The sequence below is a fragment of the Corvus brachyrhynchos genome, unplaced genomic scaffold (genome assembly GCF_000691975.1).
Source record: "Corvus brachyrhynchos isolate BGI_N302 unplaced genomic scaffold, ASM69197v1 scaffold338, whole genome shotgun sequence".
Taxonomy (NCBI): Eukaryota; Metazoa; Chordata; class Aves; order Passeriformes; family Corvidae; genus Corvus; species Corvus brachyrhynchos.
The window spans coordinates 710,970-723,890 of NW_008239334.1; the positions used below are offsets into that span (position 1 = coordinate 710,970).

A 12,921-nucleotide genomic window follows, 5' to 3' on the forward strand; every position below is an offset into this window, starting at 1 on the left:
CCCCCCGCGCCCCCCAAAGCCGCTCCTGAACGGCACATCCCTGACCCTACAGAACAGCCCCTGGCTGGGCTTCACCTCCTCCGTGCCTCTCCAGGTGGGATGCTCCAGGTGGGATGCAGCACATGGGGCCTCTCTTTGACTGCAGCTTCAAAGGCCCCCGGAGGAGGTGATTTTGCCTTTGGAGGTGTCACTTACAGACACAGAAACAGAAATTACTGGTTGTTCCCTTCAAAGCCTCAGATTCCAGACTGTCAAGCAGCTGCTCTGTGCACATCCCTGAACTCAGCCAGTGCTCACTCGGCCAGAGGAACAAAGCCCCAAATTAAAAATTATTTCTCTAAACCCCATACAAAAGGCTGTGGGTGTTACTTTAACACACCCCACCAAAACCAGGGCCCATACACACAAATATTTGATACCCACGGCAGAGCCTGGATGGCCCCAGCTCTGCAGAAACCTGAACGTGACACCAGCCGATCCAGGCGAGGCTCCGCTCGAACCTGAAGTTGTTTTCTTTGGATTTGAGCGGGCACTGCCGGGCAGGAGAGCTCAGAGAGGCTCTCTCAGCCTCGCGAGCATCCCCAACAAGTCGAGGCAGCACCGAGCTCAAGGAGGCTGAAGCAGGGAGCGTTCCCAAAGGCGTGTCCCTGGCCCCGGCTGGAATTGCTGCTCAGATAAGGCAGCGTGTTCCTTCTTGTCGAGCAGGGAAGGGCTCGGGTTGCTCCCAGCCCGCGCTGAGCCGCACACAAAGGCCAGGAATGAGGTGACAAAGCCTCGCAGGAGCCCGGGGCGTGCTGGAACAGCTCCGGAGCAGGGGCTCGCAGGAAGGGCTCTGACCCACCGGGACCGGCACCCGAGCATCCCCGGAGGCGTGGGCAGGGAGCGGATCCCGGGATGGGCACCGCGGGCATGGGCAAGGGGGACAGGAGGAGCTGGGTTGGACCAGAATCTGTGTTATGGAATCACAAGAGTGGTTTGGGATGGAAGGGACCTTAAATTTCACCTCATCCCAACCCCCCTGCCCTGGGCAGGGACACCTCCCATTATCCCAGCTCTCTGGGCAGCAAAAACACAAAAAGAACCCCGAAAGAGAAAACAAACTTCTCAGTATTTTCAGCTTCATTCATCACCAAAAAAAATCACACCACGGAAAAACACATTCCCACTTCTTAGCATTATCAGGAAGTGGATTCAGGGAAGGCCAGAACGGTATGAAAAAGCCTCCAGAAGCCAAGGACACTTATCTAAATTAAGCCCAAATTTTGCACTACTACATTTTGAAACTGAGCTTTGTCAGCACTTGCAGTGTTGTGAGGAGGAAGCCAGAAGCACTGCTGGTGTTTCTGGGATCATGCACACTCACGAGCAGTGATTGCTCAACCCCAGGGCAGCAGCACTCAACATTTCCCAACAAACTTGGTTTCCCCAAAAGGCTCAGGCTGGCACAAGCACGGAATGACCCTGCTTTATCCGATGCTGGCTTCCTGCAAACTGGGGGAGGAACATTTTCCTCCAGTGCAGGGAATTTGTCACTGAAGGCTGGCAAACCCCTCAGTACGGAGGGCAGAGCAAAGCTTGCACTTTCCCCCAAGCCTATGCTGCACCAAGAAAGCAAATCCAAGTTTAGGGGTGCACAGATTCCTTGGAAAACAAGTTATCCTCTGTCCCCCCACCTGCAAGAGTTATCAGGTTCTTTAAAATGCCTGTGATTGCAGAACACAACTTTTTAGTGTTGCTCTAAACTCCAGAGCAGAGGAAGGAATATTGCCCCCGTATTTCCAGCAAAGAGGTTTCTGTGTAGTTTAATTTTCCACCTTGTGCTGCATTTCCCTGTATGTTTTTGCAGTATAAGTACCACAGATCTCTGCAGACATTTATCTGTGCCTGTGACTCAGTTCTATCAGCTGCCTTATGCGTTCCCTCCTCAGCCCTGAACTTCTGCCATCAGTTTTTCCCTTTGGTTGGGAGCATGGGAAGCCAAATTCCAGCCCAAGACGAGGCAAACAGGGGTCCTAAAACCCAGCTGTGCACAGAGACAGAGACCTCCAGTGACCTGCAAGCTAAAACAGTGCTAAATGTTTCTTTCGGGGCATTAAAATTCACAGAGGAATCAGAAATTTCATCTCTTCTGCTTAAAAGTTCATTCCCTGGGAAGGCAGATGCCGAGACTTTTTTCTTGCTTTTTTTTTTTCTTTTGCAAACATGAAACTGAAAAATACACTCCTAAGCAATGCTCGGGTGGCTTTAGACCACATACATCAGCTTAAAAGGTTTATTTTGAAATTACTGTTGCATTAGTTTTGTCAGCAGGGTGATTCACTCTGCCTCCTCGCCATCAAAGCCAGCTCCCAGACCCGAGAGTGTGCACAGAGAGGGTTTAATCCTGCAGTGACTGGGGACTACAGAGCTGATTTTGCCTGATGCCTGCAGCAGGTGGGTCTGGAAGATGCATCTCTGCACAAATATCTTTGTTAATAAGGTTTAGACAGACTTTACAGGTAAAACTCACTGACAGCAATGAGCTGCCCCAGCCAAACACTCTGTTAGGACTGTTGGTCAGATCAATGCCCCTGTGGCCAGGGGAAATTGTCTTCTAAAGTTCTATTCCACAGCAGAAATTCAGGAATTACTATAAATCTCAGTTCCTGACCTCTTGCAGACACAGAAAATGCAGGTAACCCTTCCGTAATTAAAGCACAGCCACTCTGTCTCATCTTCAAAGGCAGAGCAGGCCTGGCTCCCTCCAGAGCCTTGGGATACTGCTGTGCAATTAAGGTATAAATCAATCTCTAATTATTTCGTTTGAAGGTTATTTAAGCCCTTCCCCTGTGCCAGCCCCTTTGGAAAGCTTGAGCAGAGATGGGGCAGCAGCTGCTGAGTCTCCTCCTCCCCCAGAGGAGCCTGGCAGAGCTCGACCCAAGGGGCAGGGGCCCTGCCCAGCCCTGGGTGCTTTGACAGGAATTCACAGCCACCATCCTCTGCTGAGGGAGGAGAAGTTGGCACACAGGCTCCTCATTGTCTTCTCAAGGAAGAAGAATCTTCATCTCCAGATTTGCTCACTTGAGCAGCACAACTGCATCCTGCCACCTGCACCAGCCCCAGGCTTGGCACTGCCTGAACGCTCCAATTTATTCACTTTTTCAGTTGTTCAAAAAAAATAAAATCATTTTATCTCCAACACAAACCTGCATCACACCAGCGCTGCGTGGGGAAATTCACCTGAGTGGTGAAGCTCCACCTGATTCCTGTGCTGCTGAGCTGTCAGCAAGAGCATTCCTGAGCAGCTACTGCCATAAAGCCAGAGCAGCTTGTAAGCAGGATTTCAAGAGCAGTGACAGCAATCAGTAATTCCAGCGATAAATCCGCAGTCCCAAACAAGAATTTGGGTGATGGAACAGGGATAAATCTCAAAGAAACCCAGGCAAACCTCAGCCTCTCTCTTTTTCTCTGTTTTTCCGGAATACAAAGATTTTATTACAAGCTCGGAGTCTTAATTTTGCAGCACGTGTTTCTCACTATTCCCAGCAAAAAGCCCCGTTCAGAGCAGAGAGAGGAGCAGCTGAGGGGAGGGACTGGCTGGGAAAGGCTCGAGCTCTGCTCCCACAGACATCCTGCAAACCCTGCAGGTCTCACCCAGCGCTGCTGAGAGCAGAACCAGGCGGGAAGGAGCCTCGCCAGGATCAAACAGGGAGTTCTGGCTCCACTTCAGAAAGGTCCCGGGCTGCTTTGCCTTTCATGCGTGTGGGAGAGGGAGCAGTGCCCAGGCAGAGGGGCAGGAAGGGCTGGTTGTGCTGAGCACACCAGGGAAACCAAACTGAGACCCAGCAAGGCTCCGGGGGTCCCTTCTCTGGGCTGGGGACATCAGGAACGCACAGTCTGAGGCAGAAGCAGCTGCTTTATAAATACGTTTTTCGCAGTCATAAACTTTTGATGCAGACAGTGAAAAACCCCCAAATAATTCTTCTCCACCTGCTTGTGGACTGAATTTACAGTGGGCAGTTGCAGGAGACGTGGTCCTGAGCTTCCCTGGGCTGTGTTTGATGTCTCAAACCTCCAGACCCAGTAAATTGATCCCATTTATGGGACAAATTTAGAGGTCAGAGCTGACAAGCCTTCAAGACCACACAGGTTTCCTCCTCAGGAGCCAAGGGGTGGAATGTGCCTCCCAGACCCTGCAGGGCAGAGCTCCATCCCCTGACACGTTTCCATCAGCAGGGCTGGGCTTTGCAGCAGCACTTTTATGATGTGCTGGCAGCTTTTCCCACCTAACGGGGACGTGTTGAAAGTTTAAAGGAAGGGGTAGTTGACATAATTGGGTATTATGGAACAACAGGACATTCCTGCAGCTCCCCGTGCCCCAGCCAGTCCCTCCCTATCCGTCCTTGACAGTAGCAGCTGTAAACTTTAAAGGTATTTGTTATTTTCCAGTAGGAGATAAAACAAATAAAAGAACAGATTTGTATCTGAAAGTACAACAGCCCCAGCTTCAAACTGTGCAGAGAGAAAATTGTGGCGAGTTTGGCTCCTGGTTTTACAGAACCCTGAGAAAATAAAAGCAGAAAATGAACAGCGATAACCTTCACTTCTTATTTCTCACATGAAAAACACTGACTTCCCTTTCTCTAAAGGTGCTGCAGGAGCCACATTTACAGACTGATGTGTTCACCTCCATGCTTGAAATGTGTGGGCAAAAATCAGAGGCTTTCATTCCTAACTGTGGGCAGTTGTGCTGGAAACTGCTGCTCAGGGCAGTTCAGCACAGCCCAAATTAAAGCAGCAAACGTTGTGACCTGTGTCACTGCTAAAGCAGCCAGGCTTTGGAAATTCTAATTTACCCAATAAACAAAAGGAAAATCAGGACTTGTGTGCAGTCCTTACACAGAAAACAGCGTGGAAGAATGGGAGTAAGTTGTTAGCACTATAAAAAGAAAACAAAAAGAGCAGTAAAACTTAATTTTTGTTATTCAGTTATTTATGCCCTACTCCACTGGAAAGGCAAACCAACTGGAATATTTTCATTTGTGCAGATGAGTAGACCTAGAAAATCCAGAAGAACTCCCAGGATATTTTTGCTCCATGCAAAGCACGGGCACCTCGAGCCTGGCCTGCTGAGCTCTCTCACAGGAATGGGTTGGGAGGCTGGAAGGAAACTGCTCCAGAGCTGTGCCCACCCTGCAGGGCAGCTCCAGGGCCAGCCAGGGGTGGGCACCCCCTCCCAAAGGAGGGCAGAGAGGAAGGGGTGAGGAAAGGAAGAGGCTCCAGAGGTTCACAGCATGAACAGTGAGTCCCACTATAAACGGGACTCCTTTAGAACTGGAATTAAAACTACTGCATGGAGGCCCTTGGACAGAGCATCCCTGCACCTTCCAGAGTTCTCCTACCCAAATTCTTTACAAGTTTATACCCCCACAGTGGGCTCTTGACCTGAATTCTGAGTTTACAGCGATCACATCACAGTCCCTACCTCACAACTCAAGAGCCAGCTCTCCCAACACATTTCCCATTTCTTTAGCAGCTCTGGCAAAGCAAAATGAAATATTTCTTGTATGGAAAGGCAACTAAAAAAAGGCAATTAATGGGGCAAAAATTAAAGTGCACTTTTTCCTATACTTTGGATTAACATTGGGTTTATAAGCAAGACCTTGGAGCGCAGCAGGAGGAACAGCAGAGGAGGCTGGAGTGTTTTGGGGCCGTTTGAGTGGTTTTGTGAGTGCGGGGAGGGCCGGGCAGGGAGGAGCCGGGAGCTCCATTGGCTGCGGCCGCAGGTGAGCGCGGGGATAAAGCCGCACCTGCGGCCGCCGGGAGGGGCCGGGGCCGGGACCGCGCTGTCCTGGGCCCCCGCCCCCCGAGTCTGCTCCAAACATGGAAAGAAAGAAAGAACCCCCCAGTTTCCTTACTCGCCCACTGTTCTAGCTGAGTCTCTTGCCTCCTTAGCTTGTTTTTGTTGTTTTGGTTCAAAGTTGAGTGGAGCGGCCGCGGGATGGGATTGGGACCTGTTCACCAGAGCCAGGTGAGTGAGTGACTGCTCCATCCACGTGTCCGGAGGGGTTGGGTAAAAGTGGGGCAGGGTCTGGGAGCCACCTGTGTAGAGATGGGGGTTTGGGGAGTGGAGACACAGGATGCTTTAACGAGGTGTTCTCATTAATCCCGTTCCTGTGGCAGCAGCGCAGCTCATTCCCTACAAACACGAACACAGCTGCCCGGGGCCACGTGGGAGCTGAAGCCAGGACATGGCTTCTAAAAGGAAAAATGAGAACTTCTTAAACAGCTCCTGGGGATGTTTCAAGTCGTAAGTGATATCAAAGTTACTGAAAGCAGCAGCTGATGGCACATGGGGAGGTATTTCCCAAACCACCGAGAGTGTGGAGGTTGGTTTCAGAACAGTCTGACTCAATCAGAACCTTGCAGTCCCTCTGGACTTGCACTGGTGCAACAAACACCAGATCTGAGCTGCTCTCCAGGCCACCACTTGTAAGGATTTAACTTAATTTTCATCAGTTGATTTTTCTGTTGATTTTTCTGTGAATCACTTAAAATTGTTTCCTATCCAGTGATATCCCAAGAAGTGAAATATTTTAGAAAACAGTCACATTTGTTAATTTGCCTTATGGAGACAATTTTAACTTGCTTTAGTTTGAGTTCGCGCAGGTCTCTGAGGTCCCAAAGTCATTGTGATGTGGTGTTATAAGGTGCTGAAGCTTAGCTTGGGTGAGCTCCCTCCTGATCTCTGGGATCAGAGGGACCAGGGGGCTCAGGCTGCATCTTCCCCTTTCTGTGGATGCCTTGTGTCGGCTGTTGTGTACCAGCAAAAGTGTCCGAAGGCCTTCTCTCACTTTTCCAAGAGAGAACCACGAGCTTTGGCTTCAGCTGCTGCTGAACAATCAGGTTCCTCTCCACGTGCAATGGACAGGGGTAAAGCCAATTTCAAATGTAGCTGATTATTATGGGGTAAAACTTCCTCAAAACCAAGAGGAATTTCCCTTTTGAAAGAAATAGCAGCCAGTTGAAAGCAAAACATATGGAAAAGTGTGAGGGTAACACCTGAGAAAGGCAGGAACCCCCTGAATGAGCAGCAGAACGTGCCTTGAGCAGGAACAGCCCAAAGGTTCTTGTGGGACACAACAGCTGGATCAGGCTGGGGCTGTGGAAGTGCTGCCTCTGGAAGTCCCAGTGTCAGAGCTGAGCCAATATTACAGGGACAGGAATTATTTCATATTTTCTCTCCAGGATGGGGAGTTCCTGGCACTTTTCAGAGCACAGAGGGCACGGCACTGAATTTCCAGAGGTTGCAACCCCTGGGGTTCATGCAAAGCCCTTTCAGTGTAGCCAATGCAGCTGGCTCAGAGCATCTGCCTTGACTGCTTGGTTCCTCCACAGACAAAGGAACAGAGAAACGTTTGCTCACTTTAAAGTTCAGGGACATCCAGCACAAGTTTACCTGACCTTTAATTAAAGGTTTGCCCCTTCTGAAGGATGCAGCAGACCTTTGCTGCTGTTCAGGGGGAGCTGCAGCCTGACCCTTCACTTCTCCCAAGTGAAAAGCAAAAATCAAGGGGTGTCTCATAAAAATTTGAAAATCCCAACTCCCTACACTTGAAATTGGCTGTTCAGAGTTGAGGGGAGCTGTTGGAGGTGGGTCCCTGGAGCTCGTATTTCAGGTTTTTATTACCATTTATTTAATGTGAGATTTCGCTGATAAGCACCTTGATTTAACGATCTGAGCTGCTCCCGAAGGAAGCTGGAGCCGAACCCAGCCTGCAGCTGTTCGCTCCCTGTGCTGGGCTCGGTGCGTCCCAGGCAGGAAGGGGTTAATGGCCGGGAGCCGCGCATGAGGCATTTTCGGGGCTGAACCCGTCCTAACTTGCCTGATAAAAGGCATTTCAAATAAGCCAGGATTGCACTGAGGAATTTCAGTTGATGGGTTCCTGCCTAGGCCACCCTTTCTCAGGGCTTACCCAGAAGCTTTTAACAAGTCCTGACAAAACCAAGGGAGAGGCTTCAGGGCAGCAGCAGGTTTCGATTTAAAAGCAGGAGAGAGAGAGAAACACCCTGAACTATTTGTTCTCTTAAATCGTCCATCAGCACCTCCGCACTGGGGGTTTGTGGGTTGGGTTTTTGGTTGGTTTTCAGGGTTGTGGTTTTTTTTTTTTTAATTTAAGTGCAGGCAAACATTTCAGTTCACCTCCAAGGCAAGTTTTGCACTTTAAGCTCTCTTTTCCCAAGCTGCAAAGTGCAAGCAAATTAAAATTTGAAATCTAAAGTTATCCAAGTGCGTGGGAGGTTTGCCAAAAGTCAGAACTGGACCCTTCTGAAAGCCCCAGTTTTCCCAGGCATTAAGGAGGAAGGAGTTGGGACCTTAATTTGGCAAAGCCACCCAAACTGGAAACACCATTTGCAATTCCTTGCTGGGATGTGGTGAATTTTCATTTCATTCATGGGATTTGTGTGTTTCGAGATAGATTTGTCTTACTGTTTTCAGTTATTTAGAGGAGAAGCAACATGCGATGCTAAGGATATGCATTATGTTCTGATTTGTTAATGTTATAGATAAACCATGGACATATCCATAAAGTAAAATATTTCAACCTACAGATTCCTTTACAGGAATCTCAGAAATGTCTTTATTGCACAGATGTAGGGATGGGTTGGATTTTCAAGGTGGAATATTCCTAACAGTCTTAATTTTCATTACTTTTCTCTTTCACAGATTGGAAGCTTTCAGGAAGAGGCTGAACACCCTTTAGAGGGTTTTAAACTATTTAAATCATCATGGTGCCACAGGGCAATCCCATGATATCCATGATATCCATGATCCATCTCACAGAAGGGATGAGCAGGGGCAGCCTGGCAGTGCCACGCTGGGACAGGGGATGAGTTCCCTGCTCTGCCCGGGCTTCACGAAGCACCTGAAGGGAGCAAACCCCAGTTCCCACATCCTGGGGCCGGGACTAAATGGGATTATCTCTCCCCCGTCACGGCTAAAGGGAAGCAGTACCTTAACGCACTCCCAGTATGGCCAGAGGTCTCTAAAAAGGACCGGCACTTTGAGGAAAATCGCCTCCAGGCATTCCCTGGGTTTTGTAAGTTCAGGGTTTAAGGCCGTGGCCATTATCTGGTCGCAGCCCCCTTGTAAAAGCCATAAAAGACAAAAAAAGCCTTGAGCATTTGCTTTGCAGAAGCTCCTGGTGCCTTAAAGGCCTTCCAAAGACGAGGTTGCCACATCCTTGGCTCGGTTGTTCCCACAATTAACAGGACTAAGTGTCCAAAGTGGCTGCTTTGTTCCAGGCTAAAGTTACAGAGGTGAAAAACACGGATATGGTGGGGGGAAAGGAAAAGGATGATTTCAGCCCAGAGAATCCCTCCAAGCACCAAGTTCACACCTCCCACACACGCCTGAACATCGCAGGTGACCCAGCGGGCGTCCCTAAAGGCACCTTAGCACCCCAAAACCTCGCCCGCGTTTTCCCGAGGGAAATGAGGACGATCCATGGGTTCTGTTGTCCTTCATTCCACCGGAGTCTGTCTCGTACCTAACCAGATTTCAGTGGAGTGAAGCACAAGAGACATGGAGCTGAACCGGCACCAGAGGAGCTGCTTCCCACTGCCAGAGCTGGGGAACCACGTGGAAATTTGGATACACCAGGCAGAGACCACACTGCTGGGAACTGGAGAGGAGCAGCACGAGGAGCTCTTTAATAACCTGAATATTTCCTGAAAATCCCCAGTAAGAACCCTCTGTGAGCATGTACTTCCTTTCTGCATAATGTGTAAAGATTAAAAGTCTACAAAGACCACAAGCTGCTTTCTGGAAGGTTTAAATACCTTATTAGCAGGAAATTAAACCCTAAAGTGGATAAACGAGCTGTGTAACCTCATCCCTTTCAGTCATCTTCCCTCCAGGATGGGACAGCCAGGGAAGAAACCAGAAAATAACCTCATTTCAGTGCGCTTGCACCACTGCGTTCCCTCAAAAACCTCTCCCTAAAGAATCCCCAGTTGTGCCTGCTTCCCTCCAACTCTCCTGCCACACCACCTTCAGAACCTGGAAAAACTCCATCAATATTTTAGACTCATTTATTTTGTAATAAAATTAATGTAAATAAGATGGAAGTTGAGGGAGAATTCAGATTTTTCAGGCTGAGCACAGGATAGATCTTTCAAGGTGTCAGTGTAAATTCCTTGAAGGTTAATGCAGTTAAATATTTGATGCATAAATGTGTCACATCTAACACTAATCACTCACCAGTTGTAATTGCCTTTTCAAAGTCCTCACCTCCCTGAGACAAATGCAAAAAAAAAGGAGATCTGGCAAATTTAAAACAAAAAAACAAATAATGTCTTCCTCCCATCGGGATGTATTATTCGCCTTGATAGATTTACTAGCAGATTTCGAGAATTTATTGTCCTGTATTATTCCTCAGCCGCCAGCCTAATCCTTCTTTTCCCCGGCCCCTTCTCTCTGACTGATTTGAAAAGCATTCAGGAAGCACTTGCTGATGGCTTTTCCTACAAACACAGAGCACGGCCACCGGCTCCCCCCCCCCCCCCCGCTGAGCTCTCCCACTCAGCGAGTGTCAAAGCTCCTGGTCCTTGTTTCCAGGCCCATTCCTGAGCCCAGCACAGCCCCTGTGTTGAATATCTCACAAAAGCAGCTTTCCCTGCTCAGTGTTGAAGTTCCACTCGAGTTCAAACCAAATCACTGCAACTACAGATTTGCAAATGGGACTCTGGCCAGCTCTGCACTGCTTCAGGTTTTCTTATCCATCTCATACTCCATACCTTGAAATTCATCACCACCAAAACCAGCTCTTGATGGCTTTTCATAGAACGGTTTGCTTTGGAAGGGGTCTTAAAGATTGTCCCATTCCAACACCTTCTGCCATCCCAGGCTGCTCAGAGCCCTGTCCAACCCAGCCCTTAACACCTCCTTTTCCTGAAGGATTTTCCCTCAGAGCATCTGAGAGCTCAGCAAGCCATTCTTTGGAGTTCTGGTGGTGGGTGTCAAGAGCACTGGGCAGAAATTGGAGTTTTTTCCGTTGTTATCCTTTTAGCAAAACCAGGAGTCCCAGTGCACCAGGGTAGGTCTCACTTGCCAAGCACAAGTGGATGAAAAACGCACAACTTTGTGTATTTGCCAACTAAAAGTAATAAAACAAGGGATCCTACCTTGCCCCAGGTCTGGAGGGCAGAACTCTGTGCAGAGAACTGCTGCTGCTGAAGATCCATTGGAGCAAAATTTGCCTTCCCACCGTTCCCTCCTCTCCTCCCTGCCCGGCTTCAGCTCCCCAGCCCTCCTCGGCAGGGCAGGAGAGGCCTGTGGATGAAGACACAAATAAAGCTGGGTATTAATGACATGCTGGGGAATGTTTACAGCACTACAAGTCATACATTACTCATCCATTTGTTCTTTTTTTCCCTATATGAAGGACATTTTGGGTAACAGCTTTCCATACATTAAAGCAAGGCACATAACGAGACAGCAGACAAACTGCCAGAGCTGTGCAGTGCCGTGGACAAGGCTCTGTCAGCACGGGCTGAGTTAGCAGAGCTCCCTTCAGAGCTGACAGGTGCTGTGTAAATGCAAGCTCGTTATCAAAGGAACCACGGCTTGTTGCTCACACTGATGTAGCACCAGAGACAAGAAAAACCCTCCAGTTACTCTTTGGAGTAATATCTGCAGTCTAGAGACTGAATATTCCCAGGCCGTAGAGAGCAGCTGATGATTCAGATCTGGCAATTCACAGAGGAGAAGGTTCCTCTCGGGGGAAAGGAGTGAGACCAGGGCCCAGCAGCCAACAAGTGCCAGCCAGCAGGGTCTGTGCCAGCATCTGGGAGCTTCTGGGGCACTTCACACCCAGTGCCCTCTCCTGCTGTTGTTTGTGACCATCAAACCCTGAACGGTTTCTGTCACCGCAGCTTGGTGAGGGAAGCTGGAGAACCCCAGTGGAAGGGATGGATTTGAGGCGCATTTCTTTGGCAGCTTGCATGTGCAAGTCCCGTGCTGTACTGAGGTGCATTAAAGCCTTCAGGCACAGGGATCCCTGGTGTATTGGAGGGAAACAATCACGAATAAACCCTCAGGCAGGCCAGGTTCTCTTACTGGGCAGCATAAAAGCAGCAAGTGCTCACCCACTGCAACCTCCCTGTCAAAAACTGAACCATCAGGAGCTGAAAGGTCCCTGAAATGGCACAAAACCAGGCTGGCTTATTCCAGCAAAATATCTGTTCTTTCTGAACATTTCCCCAAGGAAACAAGGTGAGGAATTACACTGCTGAGCCCAGGGAGACACACTGCTGGAAAAGCCACGAGTTTTCAGCTTTTTTAATGGTTACATTTCATTGTTGTGCCTAAATGCTTCACTTAAAGCCAGTTTTTATTCAATAGACAGCCCGGCCTCAAACACCATTTCAATGCAAACCTTCCAGCCCTTCCAGTTGCTTCAAATAAACGCTGCCTTGTCTGGTGCTAACTTTGCCGAGCCCAGAAGCAGAGGGGAGGTTTGGATGAGAGGCCCTTTAGAAACCCTTTACAAATGTAGATTTGATTGACTGACTGATTGAACTTAATTGCAGACATTCTCTTAATTGTACACTTAATTACTGACACTGTGTCAAAAGATTTCTGATGCAGCACCTGGAGGACAACCTTGCAAGTGCCAGTCGGAGCCAGCTGCACTAGACATCGGGGAGGTGCTGCGCGTTGCCGCAGCTTGGAAGGGGGAAAAAAACCCATAATATTTTAATAATATACAATTAGGGTTCCACCCACCCTCAAACACGCGTGTGCACATGCACACAATCACAGATCTCCTGGCGGGGAGGGCGGCCAGGCATGGGGAAGAGAAAAGGAACAAAGGGTGGCAGTTAGGGCCCGTGTGACAGTGCCACCCCTGCGGTCCCTGCGAGCATCCCCTGCCCGGG

The 12,921-nt window shown here is 49.2% G+C and overlaps 1 long non-coding RNA gene across 1 annotated transcript; it reads left to right on the forward strand.

The window, feature by feature from the left end:
- Positions 1-5,792: 5,792 nt before the first annotated feature.
- Positions 5,793-10,105, forward strand: LOC108448402. The gene is made up of 2 exons (XR_001864287.1): positions 5,793-6,010; positions 8,708-10,105. It is a non-coding gene; the product is annotated as an uncharacterized LOC108448402 (long non-coding RNA).
- Positions 10,106-12,921: the final 2,816 nt, after the last annotated feature.